Source organism: Bubalus bubalis, chromosome 22 (assembly GCF_019923935.1).
Source record: "Bubalus bubalis isolate 160015118507 breed Murrah chromosome 22, NDDB_SH_1, whole genome shotgun sequence".
Taxonomy (NCBI): domain Eukaryota; kingdom Metazoa; phylum Chordata; class Mammalia; order Artiodactyla; family Bovidae; genus Bubalus; species Bubalus bubalis.
The window spans coordinates 5,753,299-5,777,103 of NC_059178.1; positions in this window are offsets into that span (position 1 = coordinate 5,753,299).

The following is a 23,805-nucleotide window of genomic DNA, read 5'->3' on the forward strand; positions in this document are numbered from 1 at the left end:
CTGTGGACGGACTGAGGGCCTGGGCCAGGAAAGGGCGGTCTGGGGGGCGGCAGGAGAGCTGAGTGCAGACATTCACCGTTTCACCCACCGAAGACATTCAACATGGGGCTTCCGGGCCCCAGGCTGGGGCCCTCCTGTAAGGAGCTGGCACCATTCCGGAGCTCTGTGTCCACTGGCTGCCAGCCCTGCCAATGCCGTCTTGCCACATGGATGGCGACAGGTAAGGGGCTCAGCAGGGTTCAACAACAGCGATGCCCAGCGCGTGTCAGGGCCCTCCAGGGAGGCCGCACACAGATGATTGGCTCTGCGGTGTGCTTCCCACAGCCCCAGAAGACCCAGGTCTCCAAAATGGTCCTCTTCTGTCTGAAAGCCCCAGCCTGCCCACAGTGGTTGGCGCTCTCTCCCTTTAGCTCGAGGCTTGGATTGCAGGAGCGATGCTGACTTCCCCTCGATGGACGCCTGGTGGAGGACCAGTGAGAGACCCACAGCGGGGGTCCAGGAGCACATGGTGGGAAACCACAGAAAGACCTGGGGGACCTGGGCCAGTGGGGGTGAGGAGGGCAGGGTTCCCAGGCAGGGTCAGCATGTCCTAAGAAGCAAGGGCAAAGCTTCCTCCTTCCCTCTGTGAGGTCCAGTCCCATCCACTAATGGACTCTGCTCCATCAGGAGACACCCGTGGCCTCTTCCTCTGATTGGCCCTCGGTGGTGACCGAGAGCTGCCCCTGTGGGCTCAGTGACAGCGGGTCCAAGGTCCCCGCTGCCCCCATTTCATTCTGGAGAACCCTCAGACTTGCTGTGGGGTTTAGTCTATTACGGGATGCCTACCCCAAGGGGGAGGCTTGGGCAGTAGCATGCTAGAGTTAAGAACTGGGGGACCCCTGAGACAGACCCCGAGTTCCAGCCCACCGCCTCATGGCACGGAACCCTGAGCAAAAGAGAGAGGCACCAGGGTTCACGCTCCAGTGGAAAAGGAGAAGCTGTGCGGCGCCCATTGCAGGACAGAGGCAGGCAGCCAGCCCCCTGGTGCAGCTGGGTCTTTGCTGGGAGAAAGATGAGTCACCCTTGCTTTCCCGGGCTGGAGGGAGCGTGCCTAGCGGAGTCTCAGCCTCCCTCGTAGCTTTCAGAGACAGTGCTCACAAATAATACCAGCCTAATCCCTTTAATCACCTAATGGGTATTTTAAGTCCAGCTTGTTAATGCCTGTTCTTTCCTCTTCCAAATTACTTCCCGCCTCCTTCCCTCCGTTTTGGGACTGCAGAGTTTGGGGTTTCTCACCCAGGGACTGTGAGCTGGCGTGTCCCCTGCCCCTCAGAAGCGAATTAAACCGGTGGCACGCCAGGCAGGGCTTTTCCTGCCTGTTTCTCCACCTCCCTGACTGTTAAATTGATCAGAGGAGAGATCAATGGGTCCGATTGAAATTGTATTTATCTTCCCCCCTCCGTGGGGCGTCTTTGCTGCTGTCTGCATCCTCCCAGCTGTAAATGGAATTCAAGATCGGGCTCTGGTGGGTGGTGGGAGTGAGGGAAGGAGGTCTCAGCGGGCGCCGCAGGGGCCCCCCTTGCCTTTGTCAGCATTATCCTGAATGATATCACGACGTGTAATTTTACATCAAGGCGTGTCAGGAATCAATAGGCCCCATGGGGGTTTGGCAGGTGGGAGATGGGGGAACTGGGGGGTGGAGGGGAATGAGAGCTTGACTCGGCTTAGCCAGGCGTCAGGGCTTTTCGCTTTAAATCCCCCTTATCATTTCCTCGCAACACAGGAAGAAACGCTCATCTGTTCAATGTCCTGCTTCCCCCACTGAACGGTGAGCTATGTGAGGGCTGAGACTGGGAGTGAACGAATGAATGAATGAGTGAGTGAATATGAAAGCAATGGGCAGAGATGTGGGACATGAGGATCCAGCTCATCTGATGCTGTGAACATCAGCACCCGTGGCGGGAGCGGAATCAGACGAAAGCAGTCAAAAGATACAAGCCTCTACTTTTGAGATAAATATGGACAATACTAGGGATGTCATGTATAATCTGATAAATGTAATTAACATTGCCGTCTTCATGCATTGGAGAAGGAAACAGCAACCCACTCCAGTATTCTTGCCTGGAGAATCCCAGGGATGGCGGAGCCTGGTGGGCTGCTATCTATGGGGTTGCACAGAGTCGGACACAACTGAAGCGACTTACCAGCAGCTGCTGTTATATGTGAAAGCTGTCCAGAGGAAAATATCTGAGTTCTCATCACCAGGAAAAAATTTTTTCCATTTCTTTTATTTTGTATCTCTATGGGACGATAGATGTTCCCTAAACTGATTGTGATAATCATTTCATGATGTAGGCAAGTCAAATCATTATGCTGTACCCCTTACATTTTTACCATGCCGCGTGTCAATTACATCTCAATAAAAAGGGAGGAAAAATTTTTAATTTAAAAAAATGATTTATGTGGGCTGAGAATTCAGTGAGAGGAAAGCATGGCAGGTTAAATGTACTTATGTAACTACTGAAATGCTTATCCTAAAGAATGAAGTCATATCCGTACCAAAAAAGAGACCATTAAGTCCATCAATAATTTAGTCTGTCTTGGGATAATTTGTCTACGCATTGGAAATTTGGATTTAATTGACTTTGTGCCCAAACTGAATGAAATGACTCAGTATCTTGATGTTATGTAGATGTTGCTTCTGGCTTATGTGGATAGATCCTGGGTAGGGCGGTCCATTCTCAGAAATAAACTGATCGCAATCATTTGGAGAAAAACCCATGGAGAGAGTTCAGTTCCTCTTGGGAGTAGCTCTACCCCAGCAGAGTTCCAGGAATATAAAGTGGAGAGTTATAAGGATTTGATGCCAGTGGAGGCGGGACAGGGCTCTGCACGAATCTAACAGTTACCCCCTGTACAACCTGCCAGGACACAACACTTGTACAGGTGGGCACAGGTCTCCAGGCCCAGCACTTCTCTGGGTCCCCCAGATTCATGAGACTCCCACTTCCTTCCTTCCTAGCATGGCTACCTGCTGACCCAAGGCTTTGGGAGTGGCTTGTCTCCCAGGAATTATTTTCTGGAGTGGACACATCAATTTTTTTGTCATTGTTCAGCTTCTTTTTCACAGGGCATTTTGACAGATTAGTGGTTCTTCTTCTTAACAGCTAGATTCTTACTCAGGGAAACATTAAAGCTGCCGCATGACCACTGAGTAAACCTGACCCCTCCTTGATCCTTCCTATCCAGGCTTGCATCCCAGCCCTGGTGTCAGCCCTCATCCCTCCCAGGGATGAGCAAGGAGAAGACTTCAGCATGGCGTTGGGGGCAGCGGTGGGGAAGTGGGTAGGGAATCACCAGGATGTGGCCCAGAGGCTCCACTTGCCCTCTGCGACCAGCCAGGACTCACCTCACTCAGAGGTTCATCCCTCCCCTGGGGGTAGATGACTGGGTGGTCTCTGTCATTCCTTCCAGAATGGCATTCCTTCCATTCATTCCAACTCAACTGCTTGACTCCCAAATTGAAAGCCCTCTGGGGAAGGAAATGGGCACAAGCTTAGGAAGAAGAGGGTCCTGAGAAAGAGGCTTCCCAGGAAGACCAGGCCCGTGAGAAGCTCCTGAGACAGAAAGCAACAGGCATTTCCAGGAGGAGTGGAAGAGAGGTCACAAGAATGCCTTCATCCTTCAGAAGAGGGACCGTGTGCAGCTGGGCATGACCCCTGAAGCCCCAGGCAGGAGCCCAGAAACGGACGCTCGCTGGATCCGTAGGAAGATTTCAAGGGCAAGGGATTGTCCGTGATACAAGCAACTGAGCCACCTTGCCACCAGCATCCATCGGGGGCTGCTCCAAGCTCACCCCGGATGACACGGGCACACCTGTTAGAGGCCGTGGGTTACATCCTCTTCTGCTCTGCTCAAGTCCCCCCCTTAGCCTCTTTGCCCTGAGATTTATTATTCTACTGCGACTGCAGTGAATCGCATTTGAAATCAATTAGCACAGGTACTCAAAAGATGGATGCTTAGGCTCTGAAGAAAGGTGATGAAAACATACCATTTAAATAGAAATCAATTTTCCTTTCATGTATTTCTTCCTTGCTGCTGCCCCCAAATTAATAGTTTTTAGATATTTGTGTGTAAAGGGGTGACTTCTTTCACATAAACCGTTGCCTCTGCCTCCCACACCTGCACTGTTAGATGTAATTCTCCACCCCTACCCTTGTCACGGGACTGCCCTGGTCATCTGAATAAGCCCAGAGCTGGGGGAGCTGGGTCAGCCCCAGGGAATGCCTTTGGGCTTCTTGTGTTTTGTCAACAGCAATTATGGTGAAGGAGGCAGCCATTCTGTTCCCACAGTATCAAATGTCAGGACGATAAAATCCCGAAGACCTGCCCAGCCCTCTTGCTGCCAGGGTCTTGATCAGAAGTCCTGGGTGGGACAATTAGACTCTCCATATAGAGAGGCTGCTGGTAAAGGGATGAAAAGGAAACGTCACTCTGAGGAAGCAGAACCTTTTCAAATGTCAGTGTTAGAACTGCTGCTAAAAGCAGAGGAGGGAGAGAAGGGACCCTGGGGGCAAGTCAGAGGCCAGCCTGCTCAGGGAGGGCCTTCTTGGCGGCTCAGTGGTAAAGACTCCGCCTGCAATGCAGGAGACATGGGTTCGATTCCTGGGTTGGGAAGATCCCCTGGAGGAGGAAATGGCAACTCACTCCAGTACTCTTGCCTGGAGAATCCCATGCACAGAGGAGCCTGGTGGGCGACAGTCCAGGGGTTGCAAAAAGTGGAACACGACTGAGCGACTGAGCACGCGTGCCTGCTCGGGAAGCCCTTGAGCAGTTTCTCACCACTCCTTGGGGCAGCTGGGGCACTAAACTATATTCCATTAAGGATACTACAAAGGATTGTGAATATTCTGTTTTTCTTGAACTTCTCAACCGGATGAGGAAGGGGCTCTCATCGTGTCTGTTTTACAGGAGAACAAAGGGAGGCACAGAGAGGTGAAGTGTCTTTGCTTGAGGTCGTGACAGTTGACCTTACGTGTCGGCTTGACCGGGGCACCGGGTGCCCAGATATTTGGCTGAGCATCCTTCTGGCTGTGTCTGTGAGGGTCTTTCTGGATGAGATGAACATTTGAGTTAATAGTTGAATAAAGCAGACGGCCCTTCCCAATGTGAGCTGATCTCATCCAGTGGGTTGAAGGCTTGAGTCTAACAAAAGGCTGAGCAGGAGAGTTTGCTCTCTGCCTGGCCATGTCTCATCTAGAGCCTTCTCATGCTTCAGGACTCAGCCTGGAACTGCACTGTCAATTCTCCTGGTTCTCAGTTCTTGGGACTTCTTGGACTCTACAGTTTATGAGCCAAGCCTTGAAAATAATCCCATTTTATTCACTTTGGCATTCCTGCATCTCAGGCCAAACCCATACATTCAGTTCAGTTCAGTCACTCAGTCATGTCGGACTCTTTGTGACCCCATGAATCGCAGCACTCCAGGCCTCCCTGTCCATCACCAACTCCCAGAGTTCACTCAGACTCACGTCCATCGAGTCAGTGATGCCATCCAGCCATCTCATCCTCTGTCGTCCCCTTCTCCTCTTGCCCCCAATCCCTCCCAGCATCAGACTCTTTACCAATGAGTCAACTCTTCACATGAGATGGCCAAAGTACTGGACTCTCAGCTTTACCATCATTCCCTCCAGAGAAATCCCAGGGCTGATCTCCTTCAGAATGGACTGTTGGATCTCCTTGCAGTCCAAGGGACTCTCAAGAGTCTTCTCCAACACCACAGTTCAAAAGCATCAATTCTTCGGCGCTCAGCCTTCTTCACAGTCCAACTCTCACATCCATACATGACCACAGGAAAAACCATAGCCTTGACTAGACGGACCTTTGCTGGCAAAGTAATGTCTCTGCTTTTGAATATGCTATCTAGGTTGGTCATAAGTTTCCTTCCAAGGAGTAAGCATCTTTTAATTTCATGGCTGCAGTCACCATCTGCAGTGATTTTGGAGCCCAGAAAAATAAAGTCTGACACTGTTTCCACTGTTTCCCCATCTATTTCCCATGAAGTGATGGGACTGGATGCCATGATCTTCGTTTTCTGAATGTTGAGCTTTAAGCCAACTTTTTCACTCTCCACTTTGACTTTCATCAAGAGGCTTTTTAGTTCCTCTTCATTTTCTGCCATAAGGGTGGTGTCATCTGCATATCTGAGGTTATTGATATGCAATATGCAATTGATATGCACCCGGCAATCTTGATTCCAGCTTGTGTTTCTTCCAGCCCAGCGTTTCTCATGATGTACTCTGCATAGAAGTTAAATAAGCAGGGTGATAATACACAGCCTTGACATACTCCTTTTCCTATTTGGAACCAGTCTGTTGTTCCATGTCCAGTTCTACCTGTTGCTTCCTGACCTGCATACAAATTTCTCAAGAGGCAGATCAGGTGGTCTGGTATTCCCATCTCTTGAAGAATTTTCCACAGTTTATTGTGATCCACACAGTCAAAGGCTTTGGCATAGTCAAGAAAGCAGAAATAGATGTTTTTCTGCAACTCTCTTGCTTTTTCCATGATCCAGTGGATGTTGGCAATTTGATCTCTGGTTCCTCTGCCTTTTCTAAAACCAGCTTGAACATCAGGAAGTTCATGGTTCACATATTGCTGAAGCCTGGCTTGGAGAATTTTGAGCATTACTTTACTAGCATGTGAGATGAGTGCAATTGTGCGGTAGTTTGAGCATTCTTTGGCATTGCCTTTCTTTGGGATTGGAATGAAAACTGACCTTTTCCAGTCCTGTGGCCACTGCTGAGTTTTCCAAATTTGCTGGCATATTGAGTGCAGCACTTTCACAGCATCATCTTTCAGGATTCGAAAGAACTCAACTGGAATTCCATCACCTCCACTAGCTTTGTTCATAGTGATGCTTTCTAATGCCCATTTGACTTCACATTCCAGGATGTCTGGCTCTAGGTGAGTGATCACACCATCATGGTTATCTGGGTCGTGAAGATCTTTTTTGTACTGTTCTTCTGTGTATTCTTGCCACCTCTTCTTAATATCTTCTGCTTCTGTTAGGTCCATACCATTTCTGTCCTTTATCAAGCCCATCTTTGCATGAAATGTTCCCTTGGTATCTCTAATTTTCTTGAAGAGATCTCTAGTCTTTCCCATTCTGTTGTTTTCCTCTATTTCTTTGCATTGATCGCTGAGGAAGGCTTTCTTATCTCTTCTTGCTATTCTTTGGAACTCTGCATTCAGATGCTTATATCTTTCCTTTTCTCCCTTGCTTTTCGCTTCTCTTCTTTTCACAGCTATTTGTAAGGCCTCCCCAGACAGCCATTTTGCTTTTTTGCATTTCTTTTCCATGGAGATGGTCTTGATCTCTGTCTCCTGTACAATGTCACGAACCTCATTCCATAGTTCATCAGGCACTATCTATCAGATCTAGGCCCTTAAATCTATTTCTCACTTCCACTGTATAATCATAAGGGATTTGATTTAGGTCATACCTGAATGGTCTAGTGGTTTTCCCTACTTTCTTCAATTTAGGTCTGAATTTGGTAATAAGGAGTTCATGATCTGAGCCACAGTCAGCCCCTGGTCTTATTTTTGCTGACTGTATAGAGCTTCTCCATCTTTGGCTGCAAAGAATATAATCAATCTGATTTCGGTGTTGACCATCTGGTGACGTTCATGTGTAGAGTCTTCTCTTGTGTTGTTGGAAGAGGGTGTTTGCAATGACCAGTGCATTCTCTTGGCAAAACTCTATTAGTCTTTGCCCTGCTTCATTCCGTATTCCAATGCCAAATTTGCCTGTTACTCCAGGTGTTTCTTGACTTCCTACTTTTGCATTCTAGTCCCCTATAATGAAAAGGACATCTTTTTTGGGTGTTAGTTCTAAAAGGTCTTGTAGGTCTTCATAGAACCATTCAACTTCAGCTTCTTCAGTGTTACTGGTTGGGGCATAGACTTGGATTACTGTGATATTGAATGGTTTGCCTTGGAAACGAACAGAGCTCATTCTGTCATTTTTGAGATTGCATCCAAGTACTGCATTTCAGACTCTTTTGTTGACCATGATGGCTACTCCATTTCTTCTGAGGGATTCCTGCCCGCAGTAGTAGATATAATGGTCATCTGAGTTAAATTCACCCATTCCAGCCCATTTTAGTTCACTGATCCCATACATTACCTAATCTCTTTAGGATCTTACCCTTTCCATTTGTTTTTGTTACTTTTCTAATTATACTTTGGGTTTTTAATAGAATTACCGATTTCAATACAATTGTAAAAAATATTACAGAGGGATTTCCTGTACCCTTTGCCCACTTTCCCTCAATGATACTATCTCACAAAGCTGCAGTACAGCTACAGTTATTTATTTTTAAACTTTTTATTTTGTGTTAGGGGTATAGCTGATCAACAAACAATGTTGTTTCAGGTGGACAGCAAAGGGACTCAGCCACACACACATGTGTATCCCTTCTCCCCCAAACTCCCCTGCCATCCTGGCTGCCACATGACATTGAACAGAGTTCCCTGTGCTCTACAGTAGGTCCTTGTTGGTTATCCATTTTAAATATAGCCATGTATACATGTCCATCCCAAAGTCCTTAATTATCCCTTTCCCCCATCCTTCCCCTCCCCCAACAAGCATAAGTTCATTCTCTAAGTCTGTGAGTCTCTTTCTGTTTTATAATCAATTTCATTTGTATCACTTCTTTTTAGATTCCATGTATAAAGGATGTCATATGGTATTTCTCCTTCTCTGTCTGACTGACTTCACTCAGTATGACAGTCTATAGGTCCATCCATGTTGCTGCAAGTCGCATTATTTTGTCCTGTTTAATGGCTGAGTAGTACCCACTGTATCTATGGACCACATCTTCTTATTTTGTCCTGTTTAATGGCTGAGTAGTACCCACTGTATCTATGGACCACATCTCCTTATTTTGTCCTGTTTAACGGCTGAGTAGTATCCACTGTATCCACGGACCACACCTTCTTTGCCATTCCTCTGTTGATGGACATTTACGCTGCTTCCATATCTTGGCTGTTGTAAACAGCACTACGATGAACATTAGGGCGTGTGTATCCTTTCGGATCATGTTTTCCTCCAGATATATGCCTAGAAGTGGGATTGTAAATTTTGATTTTAGAAGGTGTGTTTGCTATGTGCTACCTCACTTTACTGGGGAGGGGCGGGTGGTGGTAAATGCCTAAGTGAAGGGAAGATGGCCATTGTTAGCAAGGTGAGCGGGCTGTGTGGGTGGCTGCACTTTCTAGGTCCTGACTCCAAGTTGGTCTCATGACTTGAATGAGGGGTGGGGACGCAAATACTGAACTTTAAGAGAAAACACTGGACTTTTAAGGCAGATGGTGCATCTGGACTGCTGAGTGTGTGCAGTAGGTCTCCCTGAGTGTCAGGGGCACTGTCCCTCTTGGGGGCCACCCTCCAAGACAAGAGATACAGCTCGTACTAACTGCAGCTCTTCGCCTTTTGTTGCAGACTGGTTTGGGCCGGGCCGAGGGGGCGTGATCTGCCCCGTGGAGCACTGCCAACTCTGCAGACCACCGTGTCCAACCAACAGCGCTCCAGTCAAACCCCCAGGGTTGGGGAGGTTGGATGGATCACAGCATCGTCCCTCACTGTTCTAGAATCCAGCTTGGGAGGTGTCCACCGCTAGGCAGGGCTGATCCTTCTCCATCTTCACTGAGGTTCAATTCATATTTATTCCTTTCAAAAAGTAGAAGCAGGGTGCTCCGCTTCGGTTTTCTTTGGGCGTTTTGGGTGTCGTTTCTGTGCTCCGCTTCGGTTCTCTTCGGGCGTTGTGGGCGTCTGTTCTGCGCTATCCGCTTCGGTTCTCTTCGGGCGTTGTGGGCGTCTTTTCTGTGCCAGAACTTTGAAGTGTGCTAGTTCAGCTGTGCTTTCAAGAACACATATTGCTCTCCTGCCAGCCCTTTCTGAAGCATATTGAGTGGAGGATTTCTGTCATTTCACTGCAGAATGGGATTACTGTCCGGACCCATCTCCAATGCATCTGGCACTCATTTTCTCTCTTTATCCTCCCTCATTAAAATATGTCATAAAATGAAGGGGTTGGCACAAGTGGGAAGAAAAGCGTCCTGGTACCCAAAGGCGGTCTCTCTTTCTTCGCATTGTCAGGAGCCCTCTGGGAGGTCCTGGCTGGGGTGCTGGGCCTCCAAAATCAGACTACAGAGGAACCTAAAGCATTATCCACGATGGATGATGAAGATTGAGTTCCCTCAACAGGTTCACCCTGATCTTAACTTCCAGTGAAACTGACCAGTGTCTCTGATCCCAGAATAACAGGGAGACACCACATTTCACAAGGATAAACCAGTCCTAGGACCAAGCAGCATAATACAGGGTTCCTGCTGAAATGCCTTTCTGTCCCTTGCTGTGTAGGGATAACCTAAAATCTAATATCAAAGCATATCCTGTGTGGCTAAATTAAAAAGACTGATGATACCAAGTTTTAGCAACAATGCAGAACTCATGGGTCACTCAGACATTAATGGTGGAAACGCAGAATTGTACAACCCCTTTGGAACAAGTTTGGCAATTTCTTATAAAGTTAGGTATACACTTGCATTTAATTTTGGAAAAAACAAGTCTAATAACAGTGACAGAAAGTGGATCAATGGTTACTTGGGGCTGGAGTTGGGGGGGTGGACAGGGAGAGAATATAGAGGAACTCATGGGGTTGATGGAAAAGTCCTCTGTCTTGATTATGGTGGCGGCTGATGGGTCTATATATTTGAAAACTCATCAAAATATACACTCAAATTACTGTACATTATACCTTAATAAGGTGTATTATAAACACAGAGTCTGTGCCTCGTGGTCCTGGGGCCTGAATTACAGTCTCAGGTGGACAGTGAGCACTAATCTTCTCTTTGCCCCACCTCTTGTGCGATAGAGACTCAGGACCAGAGAGCCTGAGACGCGCCCATCCTCATTCAGTTTCCTGACTCGCAGTCCAGTCATCTTTCAAATACACGCCTAGATTCTCAGTCAGAAAGTCAAAACGAGATTCCCTACAATGCCATCATGTTCTAGAAGCGGAGGACTTGGCCACATGAAGCTGGGCATGGAGTCTTGAGTGTGGGCTTCTCCACCTACTGGAGAAGTCTCATCTCCCAGCCTTCTCTCCTGCTGCTGCCCAAATCTTCCATATCCCTGAGACCTACCTCGTAGGCAAAACCTCCTGGGACCACCCTGATAACTGCCCCTCTTTCCTGAAACCCCTCAGTCAGTGCATATGGGGCAAACAGCTGTGACAAATTATCTTGAATTGCTATTTAGTTCTTTTGTATTATTTTAACTTTTATGTTGGTGTATCTTATTTCCCTCACTGTTTTTTCTTTTTTGCCAGTTTCTGCACAGCCAGGACTTTGCATTATGAGTGATTTTATATTCCCTACGTCTGGGCACACAGTAGGTCCAATGAATGCTTCTTGAATTGGTAAAGTATTTGCTGAGGACAGCTTTTACATCCAGTGGTTCTGGATGCTGAGGAAGATACAGGCAAGGAGGGAGGTCCAGTCCTTGTCCCCAAGGAGCTCAGGTACCGAGAGTCTGGAAACCAGGTCTTAAGTGGCTTTCAGTGTTAAAACCACTGGGAGTGGCTTTCAACCTTGGCTGCTCAAGGGAATCACCTGGGAAGTCCTAGAAATACAGACCCTGGGATCCCACTGTCACCATCCTGATATGATGATCTGGAGGTGGGGGAGGGGGTCTAGGCATTCAGAGCTTTTCAGATTTCCCCAGATCTTCCTAATATGTAGCTGAAGGGGCAGAACCACAAAGGTAGAAGGTATCATCCGACCTTCTAAACCCCGCTCATTTACAAAAGTGAGACTGGGTCCCAGGAGCCTTCTCTGACTGGGAGGTGGAGTGTCGGAAGGGCTTTGCCTTCCCAGGTCTCAAAAGCAACTTCTTGACATCCTCCCCCAGCATGCCCCAACGGCTGCTCTATCCGCATTGCCAAGGGAAGACAGAGAGCTCCAGAATGTTCCTTAAAGGCTTTGGCAGGCAGCAGCAGACACGGTTAGAATCAGACAAGAGCTCACTCCCCTGTGTGGTGCAGGAGGAACGCAGATGATATTTACAGCCTTGGGAAGCTGCTCCTTTAAGAGAAGGATGTACACGGCACTTGTTTCTGAGCGTGCCTTTCTGCTCTCTGTCCTCAAGGAGGCTGCTCCAGGTGACTCAAACCCTGCCTTTCCTACCTTAGTACAGCCTTCATCATTTAGCCCTTATGGAAGGGTCTAGAAACCCAGCCAAAGTGGGATTCATGACCCCGATACCTACAGAAGGAGGCATGGATGGGGAGAATCCTCTCTTGGGGCTTCTGAACTCTGCTGTCTTTCTGGGAAAGGTGGATCTCCTAGCATCCTTCATTCCAGTGGGCTCAGCCCTCTAAGAACCTGTTCTCAGCGTGCAGCCTCCAAGTCACCTGCATTACGGTCACCTGGGGGACTGGTGAAAACACAGATGTCTGAGCCCCACTCCAATTGCTCCAGATCAGAGACACTTTCAGGGGGTGTTGGAATCTGCATTTTAAATAGCTTTCAATGTGCTTCTTTAACCTGCTTGGATGGTGACCACTGATAGAATAGAAGGAGCATTGTACTTGAGTGGAAAGCCTGAATGAATGAAATGCAAGTTATTTCATCCACTTGAGCCCCATAGTGTTGTGACAGTTAAATAAAATACACATAAAACTGCTGCACAGGATGGGCCCTGCATACATATGCTGCCGCTGCTGCTGCTGCTGCTAAGTCGCCTCAGTCGTGTCCAACTCTGTGCAACCCCATAGACAGCAGCCCACCGGGCTCCTCTGTCCCTGGGATTCTCCAGGCAAGAACGCTGGAGTGGGTTGCCATTTCCTTCTCTAATGCACACATGCAGGCTAAGTCGCTTTAGTCATGTCTGACTCTGTGCAACCCCATGGACAGCAGCTCACCAGGCTCCTCTGTCCACAGGATTCTCCAGGCAAGAATACTGGAGTGGGTTGCCATTTTCTTCTCTACTACATACGTATAGATGAATCTGAAGATGAGCCTCTGCTTGATTTATTTATTTTTCACCTTTTATTATGCAAGGTTTCAAAATACACAAAAGTAGAGAGTATAGCATAGGGAATTCCTGTGCCCCCATTACGTACTCACGTTCAGTAATGATCAACTCTTGGCCAATTTTGTGTCCTCTATACCTCCTACCTTCCCCCTCCCTGAGTTGTCTTGAAAGAAATCCCAGACATCTTATTATTTTGTCCATAAGTATTGCAGAATTCAGCCCAGTGCTCTGTGACAACTTAGGAGGATGGGATGGGGGATTGGGAGGGAGGTCCCAGAGGGAGGGGCCGTGTGTATGCGTATGGTCGTTGATTCACTGTGTTGTAGGGCAGAGGTCAACGCAGCATTATAAAGCAGTTATCCTCCAACCAAAGATAAACTTGGAAATGTTGCAGTGTCTTTAAAAGATAAAGATTCTTTAAAACAGAGAGAAAGAAAGGGATATCAAACACTATATGATGTAACTTATATGCGGACTCTAAACAAAACACCAAACTCACAGACACAGAAAACAGATTGGTGGCTGCCAGAGACAGGGGGCATGTGGTGTGTGTGTGTGTGTGTGTGTGTGTGTGTGAAATGGGCAAAGGAGGTCAAAGGGTACACATTTCCAGTTCTGAGGTAAATAAGTCCTTAGGATGTAATATATAGCATGTGACTACAGCTAATAATAATATATGGTATTAATATATTTGAAAGATGTTAAGAGAGTAGGTATTAGAGGGTTCTCATCATATACAAAAAAGTTTGTAGACTCTGTGTGGTAATGGATTTTAACTAAACATTGTGGTGATCACTATGCAATATATTTGTACATCATTATGTTGTATACCTAACACTAATAAACAATGTTTTATGTCAATTATATCTCAAAAAATAAAGGGAAAAACTACCTTCATAGCAATAGTTCTCAGAGAGTTGTCTCAATCATGTGAGAGTTTGTTAAAATACAAAATCTCAGGCACCACCCCCCTCCGCCAAGCCTGTCTGGCTCAATCTTTCAGTCATGTCCAACTCTTTGTGACCCTGTGAACTGTGGCCCTCCAGGCTCCTCTGCCCATGGGATTTCCCAGGCAAGAACACTGGAGTGGGTTGCCATTTCCTACTCCAGGGGATCTTCCAACCCAGGGACTGAGCCGGTGTTTCTGCATTGGAAGGTGGATTCTTTACCATTGGAGCCAAAGGGGAAGTTTCCCACCCCCAACTTACAGAATCAGAATTGTCCAGCCCCCCAGAGCTCTCCAGCTGATTTCCATGCCTGGTAGTTTAGCTGGTAAAGAATCTGCCTGCAATGTAGGAGACCCTGGTTCTATTCCTTGGTCAGGAAGATCCACTGCAGAAGGGATAGGCTACCCACTCTAGTGTTCTTGGGCTTCCCTGGTGGCTCAGCTGGTAAAGAATCTGCCTGCAATGCAGGAGACCCTGGTTCAATCCCTGGGTCGGGAAGATCCATTGCAGAAGGGATAGGCTACCCACTCCGGTATTCTGGCCTAGAGAATTCCATGGACTGTATAGTCCATGGGGTCATAAAGAGTCGGACTCAACTGAGCAACTTTCACTTTCAAGCTTGAAACAGCATTGCTGATAACATTCTTTCAGTGTCCCTGAATATGGTCCCCTCTTCTCTGTAATTGATGTAATTCATAGTTAGATCTGAAGGTTTGATCAGAGTCAGGGGTAATTTTTTTTGAAAGAATACTTCATAGATAGAGGTGATTCTCTGCTTTGGATAGCATTTGTATTCATTCCTTACCCCTCAATGCTTTGAAAACAGATCAGACAATATTTGCCGATCACAGAGCAGACTTCTTGCCTAACATCATTCTAACCATTTTTAGTACAATTTCTACATACTTCCTTAATTGCTCTGCTTTGAAATTAAATTTTCATCTAAAGCAAACACTAGTCAATGACTTGGGAGACTGGAATGTTAGTGTCCACTAGCTTTTTACCACCTTCGGTAGGATTCACACCTGCTTGCTTGGGAGTCTTGGTTTCATGGGGTCATTTATGATGAACTTGGAAAGGACCTGTACCTAAAGATCCTCCTGGTCCACCACACCGCTGGAAACCCTGCCAGCTGAGATTCATTCCACTGAGTTTTAGTCAGTCGCTATCCAGTTATATGAGACTTAAAACGTAAATGCTCCTGGGGTAATACCTCAGTCACTCAGTCATGTCTGACTCTTCATGGCCCCATGGACTGTAGCTCATCAGGCTCCTCTGTCCATGGAACTTTCCAGGCAAGAATACTGGGGTGGGTTGCCATTTCCTTCTCTAGGAGATCTTCCCTACCCAGGGACTGAACCCAGGTCTCCCACGTTGTAAGCAGACAATTTACGGTCTGAGCCACCAGGGAAGTCCATGCCCTACACTGGTCATGTATCTTTTGGCCAGGGTTGATTCCCTTTAGAATTGACTGGTTTGATCTCATTGCAGTCCAAGGGACTCTCAAGAGTCTTCTCCAGCACCACAATTCAAAAGCTTCTTCTGCAAGACAGAATGAAGGAAGAAGAGAGAGAGCTTGGGAGCTTGGTGGTGGGCTCAGCAGCGTCAGGCAGGATCTGAGAATATTCTGTGTGGACACACCATGGAGCTAATCGGTGGAGCACAGGCCTGGAGGCGACAGGGGACAGGAAATGTTTGGAATCATCCACAATAGGGCGATCCAGCAGGGCGCATCCATATGGTGGTATATTTTGCAGCTGTGAAAAATCACATTTTTGAAAGATACTTAACATAACTATTTAACAACATGAAAAATTTCCCCATAAAATAAGGAAAGAAGGATCAAAAACGATGTTATGCTTGTGAACATCCGAGTGAAGAAATATATTCATACTCCAGTTTTAAAAAAAGCTATGTTATGATTCCAATTTCCTTGAAAACATGTGCATATTTGCACTGGCAGGAAATGCACCAGGATAGATGTGGCTTTTAAAAATTATTTTCTGTATGGTCCAAATTTTCTAAAACAAACATGTGTTACTCTTATGATGATTAAAAGGAGTACAGATGGCTGGTAGCCGTGGAGAAATTATTGGCGCTATCGTGCCTTTCATTCTGTTGTCTTTCTGCCTGCGAACTGGGAGGAAATGGCTCCCCTCCCACACCCCTGCCCCGAGGAGAGGTTCGCGAAGCTGGGATGTGTTTGAGCCCCCACTGTATCTCTTCCTCTGGGCGAGGTGGAAGGGTGGGGGAGACAGGCAGTGTGCAAAAGGCTTCAGAGTCTGGTGGGAGAGAGGGAGAAGCAGCCAAGACAAAAACAGAGCCTCAGTCGTGAGAAAAAAGGAAATCCTGCCATTTATGGTAACTCGGCTGAACCTCCAAGATAATACACTAAGTGGGGTAAATCAGAGAGAGAAAGACAAGAACTATGAAGTCTCACTTATCTATGTAATTGAAAAAACAACTGGTCAAAAGAGAGTAGACTGGTGCTTACCAGGGGTTGAGGATGGGGAATGGATGTTGTTTAAGGTACAAAGCTGCAGCTAATAGGCAAGTCAATGTGTGCGTGCTAGGTCACTTCAGTCGTGCCCGACTCTGCGGCCCTGCAGACTATAGCCCACCAGCTCCTCTGTCCATGGGATTCTCCAGGCAAGAACACTAGAGTGGGTCGCCATGCCCCCTCCTTCAGGGTGTCTTCCCGACCCAGGGATCATTGCACATCTCTTATGTCTCCTGCTTTGAGAGGTGGGTTCTTTACCACTAGCCCCACCTGGGAAACCCAAGACAAGTAAGTACTGGAGATCTAATGGCCAGTGACAATAAATACAAAGTGAACACAATATTGTATTATAATCATCAAACTTGCTGAGAGACTAGATCTTATTCGTTACCACCAGAACAAAGAAATGATAATTATGTGAAGTGACAGAGCTGCTATTAATGCACTGATGATCATATTACAATATAATGAAAGAGTTAGTCACTCAGTCGTGTCTGACTCTTTGTGACCCCTTGGACTGTAACCCACCAGGATCCTCTGTCCATGAGATCCTCCAGGCAAGAATACTGGAGTGCATAACCATTTCCTTCTCCAGGAGATCTTCCCAACCCGGGGATCTAACCTGAGTCTCCTGCATGGCAGGCAGATTCTTTACCATCTGAGGCACCAGAGAAGCCTATTATAATATATAAATATAGCAAATAAATAATCAAAATGTATGATACACCAGATATTGCCAAGTGTTTGGGAAAACATTTGAGCAGGAAAAGGGGTGAGAGTGTGTGTGAGGAGTTGACTCCTGATGTCTTGAACTCTCCTCACTGGCAGCCCCCATGTCTTCAGGCAGATGCTTCTACAATGAAACATTGAAATGCCCAGAGATGGCATGATAACCAGCTGCTTTCATCCCCCAGCCATTCAGAGGCTACACGCAAAATGGCCCTGGTCTTGAGCATGGAGGGGAAGTGCACGTGCAATGTGGGGCTGCCCTCTGGGACGTGCAGGTTTTGGAGATGATCCCTAGAGAGAAGCAGATGCCGACACTCAGGAGTAAGTGGAATCCCTGGGGCCAGGGCTGTCTCCCCGGCTTCTGCCCTCAGGAGGTTGGCCTCAGGATTTTATACTCTCTCCCCATCTGGTGTTGCCCTGACTGAGCAGCTATGAGTGCCATTGTGGGATACGTTATTTTGCCTCTGTCTTCTTTGCTTCTCTAAATTCATCCCCACAGCTCGTTCACAGGGTCCTAAGGCCCCAGTGCCATTTGAGAGAGGCTGGGCAAGCATCCCATGTAACAGAAAGGGCCTCTGATGTGGTCAGGGTCAAGGCAGAAGCCACCGGAGATCACACAGGCATGGCATCGGTGATACGGGAGATGCTGAGTAAGCTAAACAGTGACAGGGAGATAGCCCCGAGGCTGGTAAGAGCAGGAAGCCATTGCCACTGTGGACTCAGGAGGCAGTGGGGGAAGTCTCGTCAGCAGAAGCCGGGCCATCTGATGGGAGCTGGAGCCATTGTCTGGGGCTGCTTAGAGGACCTGGGGCCGAGAGGGAAAGGCTGCCTGGTGGGCCCACTCTCGCTGCTGGAGGTGCTCCCGAGGCGACGGGGAAACTGGGGAGGCACACGCTGGTTTCTCTACTTGCCCCTACCCCCAATCCCCACTGCTTCCCACACTGGCTGTGCCTCTGTGATCGTAAATGTCATGTCAACTTGGCTAGGCGGGAGGATTCAGGCACTGACTCGAATGCTGATCTACACATTGCAGTGATGGCATTGTGTAGACAAGGCTAGCATCTATGTAACGTGGCTTGCAATCAGCTGACTTTAAATGAAGGAGATTATCTTTCATCGGTTGGGTGGGCCTGATCCAATCAGTTGAAGGCCTTAAAAGCAAAACCGGAGATTTCTTGGAGAAGAAGAAATTTTGCCTTAAGACTGCAGTATCAACTCCAGTCTGAGCCTCCAGCCTTGTCGAGTCTGCCTGACAAGTTTTAGACCTTCCTGCCCAGCCCCCACAGTTGTGTGAGCCACTTTCTTGAAATAAATCAATCATCTATTTATCTATCTGTCTTCTATCTATATACCTCTGATTGATTCCATTTTTCTAGAGAACTATGACTGATGCCATTGACCCAAACTACATGGAAGTCAGCTGAGAAATGCCACCCCTTTTGATTCCGTGAAAAGCAGGGAAATGCAATTAGCATGGTCTCTGACCGGGAGTGACATTCAGAATTCTTCTGCTTGATGTTTTCCCAGAATGCTCCTTTTTCATACAGCTCCTAGGTGTTCGCACAGCAACTAGCATTTCCTGAGCACTTACTATGCACCAAGCCCTGTGCTAAGTACTTCACCTGTATTATCCTGTCTGATTCCCTTGACTATCCAGTGAAGCAGATGCTATTATGATCTCTGTTGTGCAGATGAAGAAGCTAACCACTTAAGTAACATGCCCAGTGGCGCACAGCCTGTTAGTGGTAGACCTGGGCTGGTATCCCAGCCTGCGAGCTCATCCCTTTCAGACATAAGAGGGTAGTTGAATGATCATCTTTCAAGGAAGCCCATAGTCCCAGGTTAGAATCCACGATCTTCTATGAATATTTACTTTGTTGTAATGTTGAGCAAATCTCTGAAGCTTGCCCAGATTTCACTTACTCATCTATAAAACGGGGCTGTCAGCATTGAAAGGACTGGATGAGTCTGTGCATGCGAGTCAAGTCACTTCACTCGTGTCTGACTCTGTGCGGCCCACCAGGTTCCTCTGTCCATGGGATTCTCCAGGCAAGAATACTGGAGTGGGTTGCCATGCCCTCCTCCAGGGGATCTTCCCAACTCAGGGATCAAATCCGAGTCTCTTATATCTCCTGCACTGGCAGGCAGGTTCTTTCCCACTAGTGCCATGTGGGAAGCCCTTGGGTGAGTCCATGTCTGTCCAAATGCTCTACCCCCAGAGGGTACCACAAACCCAAGCATCCTCAGTCACCCTTCCAGCCTTTTCTCTCCCACTCTATCTAGGGAGTTACTGTACATCTTTCTCTTTTTGCTTTACTGCATGCTCCTCCGATTTTCATTTTCTTTCACCTAATTTATACCGACTAATTTTGCCCAGCTTGACCTGCGAACACAGTGGTGAGTGGTGTCTTGGGCATGTCACCAGCAGCCGGCTCAAGGGCTGGGTGGAAGCAATGTATGATTTGCTTTGTCTTGAGCCCCTGCAGTAAAAAACAAAACCCAGACACGCTGGCATAAGCTTCCTAAAGCAGGACTGTGGCATTTTCCAGAAGCACTGAATTTACTTCCAGCAGGCTCTCACTGGCTCCTTTCATTGAAAAAAGGATTTGTCTCTACCTCCTCCCAGCCCTGGAAACCTGTGTTCACTGTGAGCTGCTTTCTTACACGTAGTGCCTGGATCACGCAATAAAACATGGCCTTCTGGTTTCTTTTCTCCAGGTATTGATCACTGTTCTGAATTTTCCATTCCAGTTTTGTCCTGCTATGATTTATTTGTAAAACAGGGGGCAGGTCACTGCTTCTCAAGCTGCCCTTCCTTTCTTTTGTTGTTTTTCATTTTTTCTTACCTACTAAGAAGAGGAAAATAGTCATTGAATCTTAACATATAAGAGAAATAATTGAGACCTGTATTTCTCAAACTGGACGATATGCATCTCTGGGGGATAATTGACCAGGTATCAAGATGTAGTTTTTTAAAAATACAAATCAAGTTTGGAGCAGCTATCTGCAGCATTGTTTCACCCAAAGATTCAGCAGAGAATATTTTTATATTATAACAAACTAAGATTTATTATAGAGTGGACTGCAAAATCCATTTGGATTTTTAGGATGGAAATGAAAACTCTGAACTTAAGGACCTTCAGGAAGAGAGAGGCACACCAAGCATCGGCACCTCTAGCTCCCTGAGGCGCTGAGAACTGACTTATGACTCCAGGCCGGAGACTGGAGGCTTCTCCTGAGAAATGAAGAGTCTTGGATGTGCAGCACTCAACTCTATCTCTGCCTCTTGCTCTCTGGAATCCAACAAGTCAAAACCATACATATTTCCCAGACTCTTTTGCAGCCAGGTCAGGAAAGAGATTTGGTTCCACCAATAAGAAGCACTTGGACAATTTGGGAAGATAGAAGGGGGCCTGGAGAACAGGGGTTTGATCCCTGATTGGGGAACTTAAGATCCCATGTGCTGCACAGTGTAGCCAAACATTAAAAAAAAAAAATTTAAATAAAATCTTCCACTTTTCTTTTTTGCTGACCCAAAAAGGAGGGGAAGAATAATTATTTGTGCCTCACTTACCACTTTTAGACCCTTGACAATCTGATAGCCTTCTCCTTAGTTAACTGCTTTAGCCATTTCTCTCATATCTCAGGTATTTCCCCAACCATTTAGTTATTTCAGCCATTTTTTTTCTGCACTCACTCCAAAGAAACGAGCACACGAGGTCTGCTCCGTGGGACCCTGAAGAACATTTGATTCCTGGCCGGATGGCATTCACCTTATGCCATTTGTTGAAGCCGTATGGCCTCTCCTACCATCTGGGAGTCTGTTGAAAACTACATTTAGTTCCCAGTTAGCTCAAGCCTGACCCACAAACTTGACAAAAAACAATCCTGCTCAGTGTCTTTCCTGAGTTTTGTATTATGGGCACCGTAGGCTGTACCGTAGGTATGCCATAGGCTGTTTCCTGGGTCTGGTTCAATGTTTCAACTTAGTCCATTATGTTATGACTCATGGATAAGTTTTGCAGGTCCGATCCCTGGGTTGGCAAGATCCCCTGGAGAAGGAAATAGCTACGCACTTCAGTATCCCTGCCTGGAGAATCCCATGGATGGAGGAGCCTGGGGCACTATGGTCCCTGGGGTTGCAAAGAGTCAGACACGACTGATCGACTTACACTTTTTCTTTCATGGATAGGTTGTGTTATTCAAATTCTGTCCTCTAGGCTACAGACAAAGTGGGTAATCTGAAGACCACCTAATCCATTCTGGAACTAACTCTACTGTCTCTCTCTCAGTCAGTTCTGAAAAACATGGCAGCCATTGAGAGCAGAAAAGACCCCTCTTTCTACTCTGCACACACCCAACATCAACATGGTATAAATATAACACTGGATTCTGGCATTTTGAATGGATGGAGGAGCAATTAGCTGAGTATTTGCTGCTGGTCTGTTTGCATGGAGGAGGTGGACTGCAGTCAAGCTCCCTGGTGCCAGCCTCCTAAGGTTACAGCTCACATGCCCAAGAATCCATTCATTTATTCAACAAATATTTATGAAGGGCCGCAGTGTATTTTCCCTGCTGGCTCAGCGGTAAAGATTCTGCCTGCAATGCAGGAGATGTGGGTTCGATCCCTGGGTTGGGAAGATCCCTTGGAGAAGGGGATGGCTATCCACTCCAGTATTCTTGCCTGGAAAATTCCAGACAGAGAAGCCTGGCAGGCTACAGTCCATGGGGTCGCCGAGTTAGACATGACTTAGTGACTAAAAAACCACAAGGCACAAACCCAGGAGGCTCAACACAAATGCTAGTCAGATAAAATCATGTTACAACGAACCTCAACTGGCTGAGGAAATGGAACAGAGATGAGGGGAGTGGGGCAGGAGCTGGCTCGCCTTCCGGTGTGAGAGCCCTGGGGTTCTTGACCCCTGGCCTGAACTGCAGCAAGCGGGCTCGTCACTGAGCCTGTCACGTGGCGCAGAAGCAAAAGCCTTGCTGAGGTCTCAGGTCGATTCCATCTATTGCTTCCACCTTATCTACATGGCCTGTCAGTCTATCATAGGAGGAAATTAAATTGGTCCGACTTGATTTACTCCTTACAGGGCTGTGTCCGTGAGCTCCCCAGGCCTTGCCCCCTTCTGGCTGACTGCACATTGATTGCTTGATGATTTGTTCTAGCATCTTCCCTGGAAACCAGGTTAAGCTGATCAGGCCGTAAGGAAGCTTTTTCTGCTTCCTAAAAGATGGGTGTCGTGTTTGTTCTTTGTGAAGCTCCCCAGGTAACGCCCGAGCCTGGGAAATGCTCAGAATAATGGCTGGTCCCTCCCCAGAGGTCCCTGTCAATCCCCCTTGTCCATTCGATTGAGTGTCGCAAGTCGCCGTGGGTTTAGTCTCAGACAGCTCTTTGCAAAGGCCACTCCACTCTATTCCAGGTACCCTGGCCCCCGCCGTGTAATGGGAGTGGGACTCCAAGCCTAGAAAACCAGCCTGGGGTGAAAGGCCAAGGGAAATTCAAAGAAGCAACCTGCCAGTCTCAGGAGCCATGGCGGGCCGAAAGGAGATCAGAAATCTCGAGAAGGACTGGGAGTATCGGGTTCCACATGAGACAAAATGTCTGGTGGTCGCTTTCTGACTATAGCCCACAGACCTTACATCCAACTGGAGCATCTTTTGCTAAAGACAGAAGTAAAACTACCCATCAAAACCTCGGCTCTTTCGAATCCTCCTGTTATCCGCTTGCCCTCTCGGACCCTCTGGAAGGGTATTTTCCCGGGTTTTTCTTTTCTGTAATGTAAATGAGGACGACTTCTGGTAAACCTTCATAAAAGCCAGTCTTAGCATTTCTGTGCGCGTTTCTTTGTTCCTCGTAATTAGTTCTTCCCTCCTAGGGTCTCCCTCTCCTCTTCCTAGCCATCTGCTCCCACCTGCCCCTTTTTAGATCCCAGAATGCAGCTCCATCTTGCGATGCTTCCCGTCTTTTCTATGTTCCAGCGTTTTTCCTGAGTCCCCTGAACCAATTATTTAAAGGGCACTTGTTTTCTGTCATATCTCTTTACCTACTTGAGCCTTTTCCTCCATGAGGCAGTACAAAACTTCTTATAAATTCCTTCAGGTATAGGAATCCACTTTCCAAAGCCTCTCTCTGGGTCTCTCCTTTCATCTTCATGAACAACTTCTCCTAAGAATCATAGACTTTTGCACTCAGCCCCAAATCCCTAATTCTTTTCTACCAAAGAGATGAATCAAGATAAAGTAAATTGTGGGACTTCCCTGGTGGTCCAGTGGCTAAGGCTGCAATCCCAGTGCAGGGGGACTGGGTTCGGTTCCTGGTCAGGGGAAATGGAGCCCACAGGCTACATTTAAGACCCTGTGTGGCCAAATAAAATTAAAATAAAAAAGAAAAGATAAAGTACGTTGCTTCTAATGTACCATTAGAATTTGGAGATTCTAGTCCTGATTTATTCTTCAGATATTTCAGTGTAGAGAAGATATTCTGCTTCATCACACAGGTTCACACCCATCACTCAAGATGCCAACCTGGCATTGCTTTGCAG